Source organism: Ovis canadensis, chromosome 13 (genome assembly GCF_042477335.2).
Source record: "Ovis canadensis isolate MfBH-ARS-UI-01 breed Bighorn chromosome 13, ARS-UI_OviCan_v2, whole genome shotgun sequence".
In the NCBI taxonomy this organism is placed as follows: domain Eukaryota; kingdom Metazoa; phylum Chordata; class Mammalia; order Artiodactyla; family Bovidae; genus Ovis; species Ovis canadensis.
In genome coordinates, this window is record NC_091257.1 from 17,673,830 (window position 1) to 17,690,928 (window position 17,099).

The following is a 17,099-nucleotide window of genomic DNA, read 5'->3' on the forward strand; positions in this document are numbered from 1 at the left end:
GTCTGTTTGATCCGAAAGAAGGCCAAGGTGGCAACTAAGTGATGCTGGACGTGCTAATGTGCGTTCTTCAAAGAGGAGACCTGGGACTTCCCTGGTGGTCCAGTGGTTAAAAGTCTGCTTTGCGATGCAGAGGACGCGGCTTCCACCCCCGGTCGGGAAACTGAGATCCCACATCCCACGGAGAAACTAAGCCGATGCACCACAACCACTCAGTCCGCATGCCCCATAGCTAGTCTGAACACCGCAGGGAAAGATCCTTCATGACCCACCTAAGACCCGAGTCAGCCAAATTAAAAAAAAAAAGCAGAACCTCCAACAAGAATTTGGGTGAAGTATTCTATTTGAGATGTGATCCAGGAAACATGATGAGAGCTTGGGGTGGGGGTGGACAGGCCACTAAGGCTGTAATAACAGCTCTGTTAACTGCTGTGGGCACCTGGAGATCCACCCAGTCAGGGACTCTGCGATGGAGACTGCAGCGCTTCCCTCAGAACTGTCCCTGCAATGTGAAGACAAGGGCTACTTACCTTCAGCTTTCTCCTCTTGCTGGGTGAGAGTAGTTATTTATTTATTTATTTATTTTGAGTTTTTACTACCTTTGTTTTTATTTTAAATTTATTTTAATTGGAGGCTAATTAAATAATGCGGTGGTTTTGCCATACATTGACATGAATCAGCCACGGGTGCACATGTGCCCCCATCCTGAACGCCCCTCTCACCTCCTTCCCCACCCCATCCCTCAGGGTCATCCCAGTGCACCAGCCCTGAGCGCCCTGTCTCATGCATCAGACCTGGAGAGTAGTTCCTAAGGGCAGTATTTCCTCACCCTTCCAGCCTGTCCTTTGTAGGCTGAACAAGTTCCAGGGGCCAGAGAAAGCCCTTAGGAAAGATCCCTGAGGCAGGAAGCATGACTACCGCATGTCCTAAGCTGCAGGGGATCACAGGCGAATAAATGGGGACCCTTAAACCTTGGTGAGTTTGTAGGATTGGAGGAGGGAATTCAGATTAGACGTGTTTTCATTTTAGGAATGAAGAAATGGTGCTTCCAGCTGCCACATGCCCGTGTACATGTGTTAACTTCACTTTGAGACAAAACGTCCTCAACATCATGCAAAAAGATGAGTCCTGACCTTTGCTTAATGGATTAGTTAAGAAAAAACATTAAGGTTTTGCTCTCTCTTTTCTCTTTCACTGCCTGTATTCTGGTATGGAAGCTATTGCTGAGAAACGTAAATGACAATGATAACCACGGAAGTCATGAATAGCCTACAACACGTTACTCTTGAATGATTAACATTGATCACCCAAACCCGAGAAAGCTAATCAGCCCTGCATCTCATCTCGAATATTTTTAAAAATAGGACAAAATATAGGACAGGTATACATACAGATGCTATAATAAGCACTGTATTCTGGTAATAAGAAATCTCTAGAGGCATAGGTTGTCGGGGGTGGGGGGTGTTGTTTTGTCTTATGATTTAAAAAGAATACAGAAGATGACAGTGTGAACGGTTGGAATGGAATCCAGCCAGTCTTCCAGATTTCAAAGGTTCTATAATGGAAGAGACAGCCCATAAGTGTGCCAGGAACAGTCTCGTCCATTAATCATGCCAGGCCCATGGCTTGGGCATGCCAGGTGCCGAGAGAGCCATGAGACAGTCTCAAGGACTTTTCTCAATGTGCTTTTCTAAATTTACTTTTCAGTGTGAAAGCCTCACATTTGGGTTCACTAATATTTTGCATTTGTATGAGAAAGTGGACCTTGCACAAAGGTAGGGCAAAGCAACACAGTCCTCCTCCCCCCACAACTGAAGCAGCAAAAAGAATCCTAGTAATCAGACTCACAAATTCACATGCCCAGGAGTTCTTACTGATCCCCACTTAAGGCTGCTATTGAGTATATAACAGGCATTTCAAACTTAAATGGTTAAGAATGGGATGGGTTGGGGAGGGAGGTGGGAGGGGGGGTTCAGGTTGGGGACAAATGTGCACCCACGGCTGATTCATGTAAATGTATGGCAAAACCACCGCAATGTTGTAAAGTAATTAGCCTCCAATTAAATAAATTAATTTAAAAAACAGAATTTGCATCTCTTTTTAAACCTGTTCTTTAACATTTCAGTTACTGAAGGTATTTCCATATCCCCAAGCTCAGGTTAAAATTCTGAGAATAATTCATGACTACTCTTTTTTTTTATCGCCTTGGTCTAATCAGTAGGTAGCATTGGCTCTTCCTCCAAGCTGTTTCTAGACTGGAACTGCTCAGCACTACTGGAAATATCAGCCTGGCGGCAGCCACTGTCACTTCTCATGTTGACAACTGTCAGCCTCCTGTTTCATTTCCTTTCACTCTTGAGGCCCCAAGCCCTTTGTCCACAATTAGCAGAGTGACCCTCTTGAAGTATAAATTGGATCATGTAACTCATCTGTGTGAAATCCTCTAATTCTTCCCTCTGCCTTAAAATAAAAAACAACTTTTTTCCTCAAGACTATTATCCTTCCCTGCTATTAACCTATGGTTGCATAACAAATTATCCCAAAACAATGCTTGAAGCAACAACAATGTACTATCTCCCATGATTTTTAGTGAACAGCTGGGCTGTTCTTCTGCTCCATTTGGTACTGGCTGGGTCACTTGTATGGCTACGTTTGGTTGGGAAACCAACTAGGGCTGAAATATCCAGCATGCTTTGCTCTGAAGTCTGGGGCCTCATCCAGGACGGCTGCCTCGTCCTCTCCCTCTCCACACGGTCTCTCAACATAGTGGCCAAGTTCAAGCTTCTTTTCTGCAGCTGAATCTCAGAGAACATCAAATGAAGCTGCCAGTATTCTTAAAGCCGAAGCCAAAACACACATCGTGACTTTCACTGCATTCATTAATCAAAGCAAGTCACAAGGGTAGCACAGACTCAGGGGAAAAGAAGACAGATCTGCCTCTTGATTGGAAAAAGAATATAAATGTTCGGCAATGGGAGGAATTTTTGACAACCATCTTTGGAAATGGTATTCCCAGTGTCCCTGTATCTCCTCAGTTTGGTTCAGTCACTCAGTCATGTCCGACTCTTTGGGACCCCATGGACTGCAGCACACCAGGCCTCCATGTCCATCATCATATATATATATATATATATATATATATACTCCACCAGGCCCCTGGAGTTTCATTGCCCAAGGTGTAATCAAGTGGTCCTCCCTTGCTACAAGGGAGTCTGGGAAATGCAGTATTTATTCTGAGAAGCCATGCAGCTGCTGAAGTTCTATTGCTGAAGAAGATGGGCAGAAGAATAGTGTGTATATATATATATATATATATATATATATATATATATATATATGTAATATACATATACACATATATATGTGTATGTGAGAGTGTATACACACTCACACACACACACACACACACACCCCTTCATGCCTAACTATAGTACAGGCTTTTGAGGGAGAAATGGCCTTTTATCTGTCATCACCTTTTTTACAGCCCACCACCTTCGTCCCCATGTTCAGCATTAGAAGCGGGCTTTATACTTAACAGGGTCTCAAGAAGGGTTGGTAAACAATTTGGAAGTAAGGAATTTACTCTGGTCACTATGATATTTTCTTTCTTGAAAAGTAGCAGCTTCATACTGAAAATTCACAAATTCTTCAGGGCTTTTCAAAACCTTTTACCTGTTCTCTTTTTAAGCCACAGTCATTTGGGGTTTTCCACCTTTTGAAGTCAAGCTGAGTCCTTACTACTGAGCAGTCCCCCAGAGGCGTCAGCAAGCACTGAGGGTCTGGGATGGGAGCATGCCCAGAATGTGAGCAGGGTGAAAGGGGGTGAGGGCTTGTAGGAGATGGAACAGTGGCCACATCACAGAGCACCATACCGGCCTGGCCTGGTTTTTTCATCTGAATGAAACAGGAAACCGCCACAGAGTTTTCAGGAGGGAGTTACATGTTCCTACTCACACTGTGCCATCACTCTTGATCCCACTTGAAGGGAGGGCCAAGGCAGAAACAAAGAACTAGCTAGGAAGTGTTTAAACTAGATGAGGTGAACAAAGCCAGGGAGGGAGCTGTGAAGATTCAGTGAAGTGGTCAGACCATGGATCTGGTCCAAGGGGAGAGACAGCAGGATTTTCTGATGAATAAGATGTAAGGAAGGGGAGGAGCCAGCAGGGCATCCAAAGGGTTTTGGTCTAAACACCCGAATATGCTGCTCACTGTTAGTGCTGAGAAGAAGCAGGGTTTGGGGAGGCAGAGGCAGGGGAGGAATTAGAAGTCTGGTTTAGGACATTGCATTACACCTCAAGGTTGCCCAGTGAGAAACTGAACAAACAAGTATGTATAGAGGAAGATTTATTTTAAGGAATTGGTGCATGTAATTACAGACGCTGGCAAGTCTGCAGAGCAGGCTGGCAGGAGGGGGGCCAAAGGAGAGCTGATTTTGCTGCACAGGTCTGAAGGCCATCTGGGGGCAGAAGCCTCCTTCCCTGGGGGAGCCGCAGCCTTTTCTCACAAGAGCCTCAACTGATTGGATGAGGACCACCCACATTATGAATGGTAATCTGCTTTACTCAAAGTCTGCTGATGTACATGCTGACCACATTTTTAAAAATGCCTCCACAGTGACATCTAACCTGATACTTGACCAAATATCTGGGCCCCTAGCCCAGCCAAGTTGACGCATAACATTAATCACAGCCATGTTAAGTTGGCAATATCTTTACATTATGTAATATCTTTATATTATAAGTGGAGATATTATTTGAGATAAACATTTGGGATAATCAACATATAGATTACATTTAAGGAAACAAGACTGAATAGTTTAACCAGCTGAGTGCAGGAAGAGAAGAGAAGGCATTTTGAGGACTGGGCATTCCAACTTTTATGAGTTAGTATACTACTACTCAGACATTAAAAAAAGATAATACCTTGCCATTTGTGACAACATGGATGGACCTTGAGGATACTGTACTAAATGAAATAAGTCAGACAGAGAAAGACAAATACCATATAATTTCATGCATATATGGAAAACACACAAAACACTATTGAACAAAAAAGCGAAACAAAATAATGAACCAACCAAACCAAGCAAAAGCAAACACACAGATACAGAGAGCAGAACAGGGGTTACCAGAAAGGGAGAAGGGGGAAAGTGGGGAAAGGGGAGCAACTGTATGATGCTGGATTGAAACTAGATTTTTAGTGATGAGCACATGCAGGCTTCCCAGGTAACTCAGTGATAAAAAAAAAAATCTGCCTGCCAATGCAGGAGGCGTGGGTTCAATCCCTGGGTTGGGAAGGCTCCCCAAAGAAGGAAATGGCAACCCACTCCAGTATTCTTGCCTGGGAAATTCCATGGACAGAGGATCCTGGTGGGCTACAATCCACCGGGTTGCAATGAATCAGACATGACTTAGCAACTAAACATCAACAACAATGCTGTAGTATATATAAAAATATGATTATGCAGAAATATAATATCGTACACGTGAAAAATTATGTAATGTTCTAGAATAATGTCACCTAGATTTAAAATTAAAAAAAAAAAGAATAAGGACAGATGAAGAGGAAGCATAGCATGGAACTGGGCAGTAACCAGTAATCCATTAGAGCTACCGGGAAAGCCAGTGAACAAAGTGCCCCCAAGATGGGGAAAAGATCACTGCATCAAATTCTGCTGACAGCTCAGGTGGGACCTAAGGATTTGCTGTTGGATTTGGCAACTTGGAAATCACGGATAACCCCAAGCATGAGTTAAGTTTCAACTAGAGAAGCAGAACTGGCAAGAGATATATATTAAGAGATCTATTGCAAAGAATTGGTTTACGCAATTGCTGCGCTTGGCTAGGCAAGTCCAAGTTACAGGTAGGTTACCAGGTATACAAACTGGAATTCTCAGCCATGTACAGAGGATCCTGGAGAGAAGAATGCACACACCTCCTCCTGAAGCCAGGCAGAACTAGGAAATATTCGCAACAATTTCTTGCTTTTTCACTTTAGCTCCCCACTTCCCCTCTGTTGTATAAAAGAAACTAATGTCCAAACCCAGACACAATGGTTCTCTGGGACATTGAAAGTGAAAATGTTAGTTGGTCAGTCATGTCCGACTCTTTGCCACCCCATGGACGGTACCCCACCGGCCTCCTCTGTCTATGAGATTTTCTGGGCAAGAACACTGGAGTGGGTTGCCATTCCCTTCTCCAGGGGAACTTCCCAACCCAAGGATGGAGCCTGAGTCTCCCACACTGCAGGCAGATCCTTTGCCATCTGAGCCACCAGGGAAGCCCTGTGGGATACTAGTCCACCATATTCTCAGTCTGTTGGTTTTCCAAACAAAGTTGCTATTCCTTGTCCCAACAATTTTATTGACTTTTCATGAGTGAGTTCAAGCTTGGACTTGGTAACAGTTCCAGGGCTTCGCTTTCACCTTTGTGGATGGGGGTATAAATGCTGGAAGCAGGGGGTTTAATCAGCACTTCATCCTTACATGCCTCAGTTTCCTCATGGGAACGACAATTTGACTTGAGAAATTCTCCTCTGCAGATATGTGACCCTGTGAATCTTTTTTTTTTTTTCTAATTGGAGGCTAGTTACGTTACAATATTGTGGTAGTTTTTGCCATGCATTGACATGAATCAGCCACGGGTGTACATGTGTCCCACCTCCCTCTCCACGCAACCTGGAGTCTGCCCCCGAGCACCAGCTTTGGGTGCCCTGCTTCATGCATCGAGTTTGCACTGGTCATCTGTTTCACACATGGCAATGTACATGAGTCAGTGCTATTCTCCCAGGAACCTGTGATTCTAAATCAGCCTTTAAAACAGTTCCCTAACTTTCATTTGGTTCTCAGAATGTTCACTTTTTAAAACTCCTTGGCCTTTGTCAAAATCACATTTAACCCCTTCTGGGCCTCTTCCTAGGACAACACTGAGAGAACATTTCATCTACGGAAAGAGGGAGCAACCTTAGACAGAAAACACACTTGCTTTCCCCTGCACTCCTGTAGCTATGTAAAATTTTATATCCTATTTCAGTCACATCTTAGAAATCTCTGTTCAGGAAATTAAAAGCCCCTCACTGTCCTCTCCCCATCCCCTAATCACCTCTACGCCTGGTGTCAGCGGAAGTCATCTCTCCAAGACAGAGCATAGCACACAAGCTGAAACGCTGATCTCCTCTCTAACCACCCATCTTCATCCACACCTGCAGCATCGGATCACCTGGGAACCCGCAGAAAGGCACATTCTCTCGCTGCCGTCCAGACCGACTGCGTCCTCTGTCCCTTTGCCCAGGTGATCCTGACACATGCCAAAGAACCAGAGCATCAATCACAGCTTCAGACCCAACAGATTTTATCCATAGGGAAAACCCTCCAGTTTTACTAACTTTTCATACTCACACCCCTCAGCCCTGATGCTATTCCTTCTGTGTAGAAAACCTCCCCTCACAGTGCATGCCCCTTGTTTCCTTTACACCCTTGCTGGCCATCACCTCCTCTGCACACATACCCTCAGCTTGCAAAGAAAACCGCACTTCAAAGATTTAATACAAAATTACAAAATGCACTACTTACATTGAGTACAAACTGTTAGATAGCTTACCTTTATTAGTTACTGGCTAAATGTTAGAACATTCCTATGTTGATGTACCCCAGTGTTCATCGCAGCACTGTTTATAATAGCCAGGACATGGAAACAACCTAGATGCCCATCAGCAGATGAATGGATAAGAAAGCTGTGGTACATATACACAATGGAGTATTACTCAGCCATTAAAAAGAATACATTTGAATCAGTTCTAATGAGATGGATGAAACTGGAGCCGATTATATAGAGTGAAGTAAGCCAGAAAGAAAAACACCAATACAGTATACTAACACATATATATGGAATTTAGAAAGATGGCAATGATGACCCTGTATGCGAGACAGCAAAAGAGACACAGATGTGTAGAGCGGACTTTTGGAATCAGAGGGAGAGGGAGAGGGAGAGGGTGGGATGATTTGGGAGAATGGCATTGAAACATGTATACTATCATGTAAGAAGCCAATCGCCAGTCTACGTCCGATGCAGGATACAGGATGCTTGGGGCTGGTGCATGCGGATGACCCAGAGAGATGTTATGGGGAGGGAGGTGGGAGGGGGGTTCATGTTTGGGAACGCATGTACACCCGTGGTGGATTCATATCAATGTATGGCAAAACTAATACAGTATTGTAAAGTAAAATAAAGTAAAAATAAAAATTAAAAAAAAAAGTAAAAAAAATTTTAAAAAAAATTCCTGTGTTGAATATATTAGGTTTAATAAAATATATTATTAAAACGAATTTGACTCATTTCTTTTTCTTTTTAAAATGTGTACCAAATTCACTAAAACAGAGAGTAAAGTGGTGTTACCAGAGGCTGGGGGATAAGAAAGTTATTTTCTAAGGGCACAGACTTATAATTGTTAGGTAAATAAATCTTGGAGATCTAATGGAATATACAGTAAATACAGACAACAAACAGCTTCCTTGGTGGTTCAGCGGTAAAGAATCTGTCTGACAACGCAGGAGACATGGGTTGGCTCCCTGGGTTGGGAAGATTCCCTGGAAAGGGAAATGGCAACCCACTTCAGTATTCTTGCCTGGGAAATCCCATGGACAGAAGAATCTGGCAGGCTACAGTCCATGGGGTCACAACAGAGTTGGCTATGACTTAGTGACTAAACAATACCAACGATAGAATATGATTGTACTATAATCATCAAACTGCAAAGAAAAATCTTATCTATTCCCACCAAAAAAAATAATTATGTGACATGATAGAGGCAACTATCAATACAATGGCAATCACATTACAATATACAAATTGTCAAGTTAACTTGCTATAACTCTTAAATTTGTACCATGTTATATGTTAAAAACATTTAAATAAAAATAAATATACAAAAATAAATAAAATGTGGCCACCAGGATATTTAAAATTACAATTGTGATTTTCCTTATATTCCTATCAGACAGTGCTGCAGTTGAGATTTCTACGATGATCTGAGACCATCACTGTTGTTCTCCCTTTGACCAGAAGCATCCACAAGACTCGGGGGCTGGTCAGATATACAATTACTCTGCTGCTTTCCAAGCCTACAGATGCAGCATCTCTGGGCGGGGCCCTTTCTCTCAGGGTATTTTAATAAGCCCCCAGGGTATCTGAATTCTGTGATTGTCCTGTCCGGACACAGAGCTGGAAGCACACTTCACTGGTGCTTCTAAAGCCAAAGGAATAGGGATAAAATGACTGGAACCAGCAAAATCAATGTCTGCAAAGGGTTAGGTTTACTACATTGTTAAGCAATTCAAAATACAGGTTTTCATGTTGAAAATAGATATGAATACTGAGGCAAAACCAAGCCATTGTGCCAGAGAAGAGGACTGCTCGTGGCAGGCGGGAAGAGGAGTGAGGTAAATGGGTGTTCTGCCATTTTGAGTTAAACGAAATTGAGGGACTGGGCCTTATAAGTGAGCATCTATTGAGTATGATTCTAAACATTTGATTCTAAAAGCATACTACTTCCTTTGTGGTAGACATCTTTAACTCCATTTCGCAAGTGAGGAAACTGAGGCACAGCAAGATTAATTAGCTGTCTGAAGACCGCACCTGCCGGAGCTAGAGTGAATCAGGACACAGAGCCCAGGGGCCTTAAACCGTTTCCTTACCGTCTCGTACAGATCTCAGACCTACCTTAGCTAGTCTGTTAAATGGGTATTTCCATGACAGTTATTCCTGGCTGCTGTTAAAATCATCTGGGGACACTTAAAACCACTTTCCTGCCTGGACTCTACCACCTAGAAACTCAAAATTCACTGGTCTGCTGTGGGTGCTTTAAGAGCTCTGCAGGACACCGTTTGACAGATGGTGGCAATCCGGCTGGGAGACACAAGGTGGAAGGTGTGGGCTGTGGCTAAACCGAGGTTCTATAGGTTAGGCTTCTCCACCTGAGATATGTGTAAGTTCCCAGGACCACCATCTTCAATGCAGCTTCTGACACAGGAGGCCTGGGTGGGGCCTGAAGTACTGCAGTAGCGAGGGTGACGCTGCAGAGTGGAGGTGATACTCCTGGCCCGTGGACCTCACTTTAGCGCCCGGCAGTGCACTGTCTAGCCGCCCTGACCCTTGTGAGGCGTTCCTGGCTCCCTAGAGAGTGTCTACTCTCCCAGCAGGCACTGGAGGAGCAGGCGGGATATTTTGCCCAGCTGCACACCAAGGTTAGAGATTCCTTGCGACCCCAGGCCTGATCCCTTTCCAAGGTCCAGCCTAGGGTGAACACAAGCAAGCAGAGCTGGAGTTCAGGAGACCTGGAGGAAGTTCAGGAGATTCCGGGAAGCTGAAAGGGAATCCACAGTGATGACCTGGAAACAGGACCGCCCCGCCCCGCCCCCCCCCCCCCCCCCCAGGGATCCTCCTCAGGTCAGCTGCCTTCTTACCTGAGCTCCGGCTCCCCACTGGGTTTCTCACCTCCTTCCCACTCCATTCTGAATTGAGGGCAAGGGACTAGAACAGGGACCTGCAACCTTGCCCTCCTCAGGGGCCCGCAGCCTTGCTGGCATTGCTCGAGGGTCCGACCTTCCCAGAAGTGAGCATTGAGTGCTCATCACCCCCCCCAGCCCCCCACCCTCCACCCCTCCACCCCCCTGCCTTTCCACCGAATTCCTCCTGCTGCCAGACTCTCAAACCGGGTCCCAGGTCTCCCTCCAAGGTTCCCAGAGACAGAGCTTAGACGGCCCGGGGAATGGAGGCTCCTCCACCCCGGCTACACTGCAGCTTTGACCTGTGCCCCCAGCCAAGGCCCTTGCTGGGTGCTTGGAGACCGAGTCCTGTTCTCTGCAGTCTCGCGGACAAGGATGCGGCAGGCGCGGTGCAGGCGACGCAGAGGCCCACGGAGAGGAGGGGCCGCCCGGGACTCTGACAGCCGCCAGCGCTCACGGCCCAGCGGGTCTCGGGATCAGGGCCACGGACCCGTGCGCGGAGCAGAAAACTGGAGGAGAGAGAGCTTCGCGTTGTGGGAGGGAGAGTATTTGGGAGCTTTCTCTAAGATATGTATGTCACACACCTCTGCGGCCACCCCTCGCCCACGCCAGCCCCGCCGCCCCAGGTTCCGGCCCATCAAGTCGGGAAATGAGCCGATCCATCAGCGGCTCGGAGGGCGCCGGCCTGAGGCGTGTCCCATCTGTGCACCTCCACAAAGTCACCCGGGGTTAAGCGTGCCATGGCGGCACCCGGGCTCCCAACCTCGGGTGGCAGGTGTTGAGGTTAGGTGCTCGCAGCGGCTTCGGTGCTTTAGGCTTGAGTTTGCCTTGGGATGTAACTCCAGAGACTGTGGGCGAGGCAGTGGCTACCAGCTCCGTAAGCCCTGATGTTTCCGTGAAAAGAAAAAAAGGGAGAGAGGAGAGAATTAGAAACACAAAGAACATCTTAGGATGGGGATTGATCTGGGCCTAGAAGGTGGAAGTGCAGACGGAAATGTAGGTGCCACCGAGGCTGCCGGGCGGGAGACAGTCCCCAGACAGATCTGCGGATCTGTCCGACAGAGGCCTGAGGAGCCCCAAGCGGGAGGGCTGAAGCGCCCACACGTCTGCTTTGACTTAAAAAGTAATCATGGAGTCGCCATGAAGAAAAATCCGAATGCTAGTGTTATTTTTAGGGCGCTATTCGGGATTTAGTGTTATCCGAATTTTGGATTTAATGTCATTTTTATTTTAAAGGGAATCTGGGGAGGGTCCCTATGGTGTTTTTCAGGTGTGGGGGCCCCCAGCGTCCGCGTCTGGGCTTGTCACCGGAGAGGCGCAGCCGGCAGGTACCCGGCTCCGCATCTAAAGGAGCCTCGGAGGAGAGGCGGCGCCCGATTTGTCCCTGGACTTTCTCCCCGAGTTGCGACCCTCCGCTGCCGCCCGCCCTCTCCCACCCCAGGCTGAAAAACAAAACCCTAAGCCTAATATCACTGGCGGGGCCTCCAGCAGCTCCGGGAAGTGGTGATCTCCTCCTCCAGGCCCCAAACCTCACTTCGTACCCAGGGACGGACTCCGGTCCGTTAGTCACCTTCTCGGGTCCTGTCCCCTGGCCGGGAACCCCCACCCAGCTCCCAAGCCTCCACTCCGCCTCAAAGAAGCCGCTTTCCCCTGGGTGCTTGCTTCTTGAGCTTTTCCAGCCGCCGAAGCCGCTCCTCTCAGCAGAATCTCAAAACCCCGTGCACTCCCCAGAACGGGCCAAGGACCGACCGCCGCGCGGCGAGGATCGCCCAGTGCCCCTGGCCCCGGGGCTCCGCGTCCTCCCGACTTGGCCCTGGATGCTGTAGCGCTGGGCCACTCGAGGGCATCTCCCACCGGTGCGGATGCCATCCTGGAGGGTGAGAAAGGGGAAAAAATAAGAGCAAAGAGGGGACGTGAAGCCTCTGAGACCTGGCCTCTTGCCCCTCCTCTGTGTAGCATCCCACCCCGCCCTCGAGCCCCCCGGTTTTCCACCCGAGAGGCGAGCGGCCGCACAGCGCCGAGGGGCTCGCCGCACCCTCGCCCCGCTCCCTCCGGGTCTGCCTAGGCTCCCCGGAGGGAAAACTATAGAGAAGCTGGCGTGGCGCCGGGGAACCCTCGGCCAGCACCTGCTTTCCTCCCTTTCCTAGTCCAGCTCCCTGGATCCCGACACAAAAGAGCCCGGAGCTTCGCTCTAGCAGCCGAGGCCCGCACCTGCTCAAGCCCAGCACCCGCGGGGTTGATCTTTCCTCCCCAGCTCGGAGAGCGCGTGGAGCCTACCTTCGTAAGTTTCTCCCCCGGGTCTGCACCTGGAGCAGCTGCGCGAACGTCGGTGCAGTTCAGCCCCGGCGCCCGGCGCCGGCGTCTCTCCCGGGCGGAGGTCTCGGCGGACCGGGGTGCGGGCCACTGGGCGGCGGGCAGAGTCAGCCAGGCCCAGCCCCGGAGCAACCCGGCCCGCGTGCTTCGAGGCCAGCCAAAGGTAACGCCGCGGGCCGCAGGCTGAGTCTAGATCCGCGGCGGCTTCTTGCCGGTTGGGATAAAAAGCTTTAGTAATGGAATTCCGCAGCGGGTTTTTGTTTTCCTTTCCAACTAAGGTCGCTCATAGCAGTGAGGCATGCAGCCCTGAAAGGATCCTGCAGGAAAGGTGTGTTGGAGACAGAGAGATGAAGCCATTCCTTCCAGAAAGCGTTGTTAGTGGAGGAATCCAGGCAAAGCTAACATTTTGCTCCCTAGATTCCCTTGCCAGTCGCCTTCCAATATACTGAAAACTCTTTCCTCTTTCCCTTTGTTGGCTACCAGAACATCTTGCACGGTTTCAAATCAACAGCCGTAGAGACATCCTGAACTCACAGCCTCAGGACACCCCGGGCACTCCGGGCTCCAGTTCTGAATCAGCAAAGCTTCCTTCCAAGCTCAGCTCTCACCTTCTTCCACAAGGGCAGTTAATATAAATTTTCTTTCGTTCCAACACATCTTCAAGTGAATATCGGATAAGTTTAAATAGAGAATTTAACGAGTAGTTAACTGGGAATAAGAAACCCCTGTGATACATCATAAATTAGATTTTAAAGCATTGCATTATCTCAGAATTCAAACTACTGTAAACGAGCCACAGCTTGTCTGACCTTAAGCCTACTGGGATAATTGTCAATATTTCTTGGAGAAAAAACTTCTTAAAGGATTTTTAACTACTCAGTTGATTCTTGTCTTTCACAGAGAAATCCCAGGCCCTTCTGCCAGGAGACCAGAGAGGACTGATTGTACTCAGTTGCCTAAAAATTTACACTGAAGCTAGTGGTAGCTTCATAAACAGTTTTACAAAACAGTTAGGTAATTACTGGCTCAAAAGATGAAAATCATTTCTTTGCTCTTGAACATTGAACATTTCAGGAGTAATTACCTGGCCTCACCATCTGCTTATTCAACGTGGTTTTTTTTTTTTTTTTAAGAGAGACTTTTGTGGCCTTCATTCTCTCATGTGTGAAGGCATTTATTCTAAATGAACTCATAAAAGGACATTTTCTAAGAACATTCCCAATGAAAAGGCTATTATTCTGGTGCCTTGTCTTCTCCACCAGTTTTCCTCATTGCAGAAATAGCTTTGTTTCTTTAAAGTGGCTGCAGGAGAGACCAATGACAGAAAGAATGAGGGAAATTTCACCAAGATCATGCAAGCTGAGTGCTTCCGAGGGCTGAATTTAATTTTCTGATTCTTTCCACGTATTCTAGGCTTTGCCTATTTATGCACAAAATATTCTTATGTACACTTATTTTTCACTTCCTATCCCAAAAGGGTTTTCATCCTAGGGAGGGTCTCAAAGGTTTTCTAAGGCGGTGATTAAATTAAATGAAATAATTATTCAGTGATAAGTTGGACACAAAAAAGGTTTTGGTAACTAGTAATTTTGGCTTAACAGCTGTGTGCATCTTGTCCAGTTTAGTTAAATTACCCTTGCTTCTGTTATCCATTTGTGCTTCCTTATGTGTGTGTCTGTCTGTCTGTGTGTGTGGTGAGAGGAGAGCATTGGTGGTGGTGGGAACTGCAGAGACAGAGTACATTTTCACATCTCAATATAAAGTAGAACAAAATATCTGTAAGCCAAAGCTGCAACAAAGCTTTAGCTTTCCTGTTTGATTCTACAAATACAAGTCAATTGCTTGTGCAACCAAGTACCAAGAGATACACCTAATAATTTAAATATTAATTTTATTTAGAATGTTTTGCATATTCCAGTCTTTTGCATATGGGTAAATTATCAAATAAAGGAGTTAAATAACAGTTATGTATCAATGCTATAAAACATTGTAGATTGGGGGTCTAATTTCTTCTTTATTGCAAATGATAAACATGGAAGAATGGAGAATTACATCTCTGCACTGACTCTCATGGTTAACATATTTTCCTGCCATCCGCATTGCCCTTCTTTACCTTTTACCTTAGATCAATTTGTCCACTTCCTTAAGATCTGCCTTCTTCAAGAGGCCTCCTTTGGTAAAACTGACCACCCCGAGATGGCTATCTTACTTTGTCTTTCCTTAAACATCTGTGCACACATAGTGCCAGGCAACCATATATCTTCATGTTTCTTATTTTCTTCCATCAAAATTACAAGCTCTATACATGCAGGGGTCTTTTCTTCCACATCTATGAAACAGTAGTCACTCAACGACATGCATGAGATTCACAGAGACTGAGTCAGTAAGTAAACACGTGCACCGAAGAGAATCCTTTGTAGGACTTAGAGGATCAAGAAGAGGTTTCATAGTTAGTGCACTTGGGTGACATGTGTGTTGACTGCCAGCAGCGTTGATGAAAACTGACACAGCTGTCATCCACATGAGTGTACATGCTTATGTTGGCTTCTTACTCTCTCTCCCATTCAAGAAAAGAAGAATGGACTGGATTCTAAAAATTTTTGTTACTATCTTCAAATAGGGCTTAAATAGTAAGTCTTTCTTCTTTACTACCTCTTTGCTAATCTTAAAGAACTAGAGATTTTGAGGATGATTAGAAAGTAATAAATGTTGGTGAAAGTTGTAGGTATAATGATCCAACTCCTATTACAACATAAGACTCACTACAGGTAGATGGATAAGTTAATGGTATTTGTAAAGCTATGTTTAAGATTAAACACGTAAAGGGATTTTATTTTTTAACTTTTTATTTTGTATTGTGGTGTAGCCAATTAACAATGCTGTGATAGTTTCAGGTGTACAGCAAAGGGACTCAGCCATGCATATAATGGTATCCTTTCTCCCCTAGACTCCCCTTCCATTCAGGCTGCCACATAACATTGAGCAGAGTTCCATGTGCTATACAGCAGGTCCTTGTTGCTCATCCATTTTAAATATAGCAGTGTGTACATGTCCATTCCAAACTCCCCACCTATAAAAGAATTTTAAATGAATTATTTTTTGAAAACGATTCTCCCAAGAAGAGGGATTAAAATTTTGTTTTCTTCTAACTCATTCAAGTACTGGTTAACAAAGAGATCATTTATGTCAGGTATAGAAAGAAAACATTTTCCAAAGTAACTGACATTTGACTTGTAAATCAGCTACGACAACATGAGATTAATGACCAGTGCTACTTCCTAATATTGCATTATTAAAGCAGATGATATACATTAACTCAACTGCTCTTTTAACATCTTATAACTGAAAATATCTGCAATAATGTATAAGAGAGAAAGTATTCTAACTTTTACAGATATCTGTTATACATATATAATGGTATTTGTTTATCTTTGGGTTTCCAAAGTATCAAGTATGGTGCGAGTAGTGGTACTCAGTTAATGTTTATAATCTAAATTAATTTGTCTTTTGTTTTGAATGCTTTTATAATCATTGTTCACTTGGCCTAAACAGACAACCCCTGAGCTATTATCCTAATTTTTTAGATAAGGAACACTAAAATCTCTATAAGGTGATAAAAAATAAATACTGAATCTTGAGTGACTGAAATCTCTTTCTTTCCTCATTTCAGTACTGGAGGGAGAGAGGGAAAGAGAATATACAAATGCTTCATTATGTAATAGTCTCATTGCTTTCTGTTTTTTGCAGTACTGCAGGAAAATGTGTTTACTGACAGTTACTAACGTGATAAATCACTAGGCATACATAACTTTTACAACTTCCACTCTCGACTGGTGATAATTGACTTTGTATCAATCACAATTTTGCCTCAGGGATATATATATTCACTTAGGTAAATTTCTTGAGAAATATTTGGATGAAATATCAAAATACAGAGATAAAGATGTAAAATATAGTATAAACTTAAACATTACTTCATAATTTGAATTGCTCTTGATCTAATTATTGATATAGGAATAGGTTTGAAACAATAATCGTGTAGACACTTTGTAGCAAGCATAATGTCAGAATATTATTATATGTAAAACACCGATCTGTAACTTTCAGGAATATGAGTTAGAGATCTTAGGTTTTAGCTTGTTATTTGGTCATTGAATAAAGATTTTTTTTTAATGAAAATCAACATATTGTATACTTTGGAGTCAAAGTATTATACAAGGAAAAATGAAAATGATCCCTGTGATGTTAAATCATGTGCTTTTTCTATTTTAATTTTACTGACCGTATG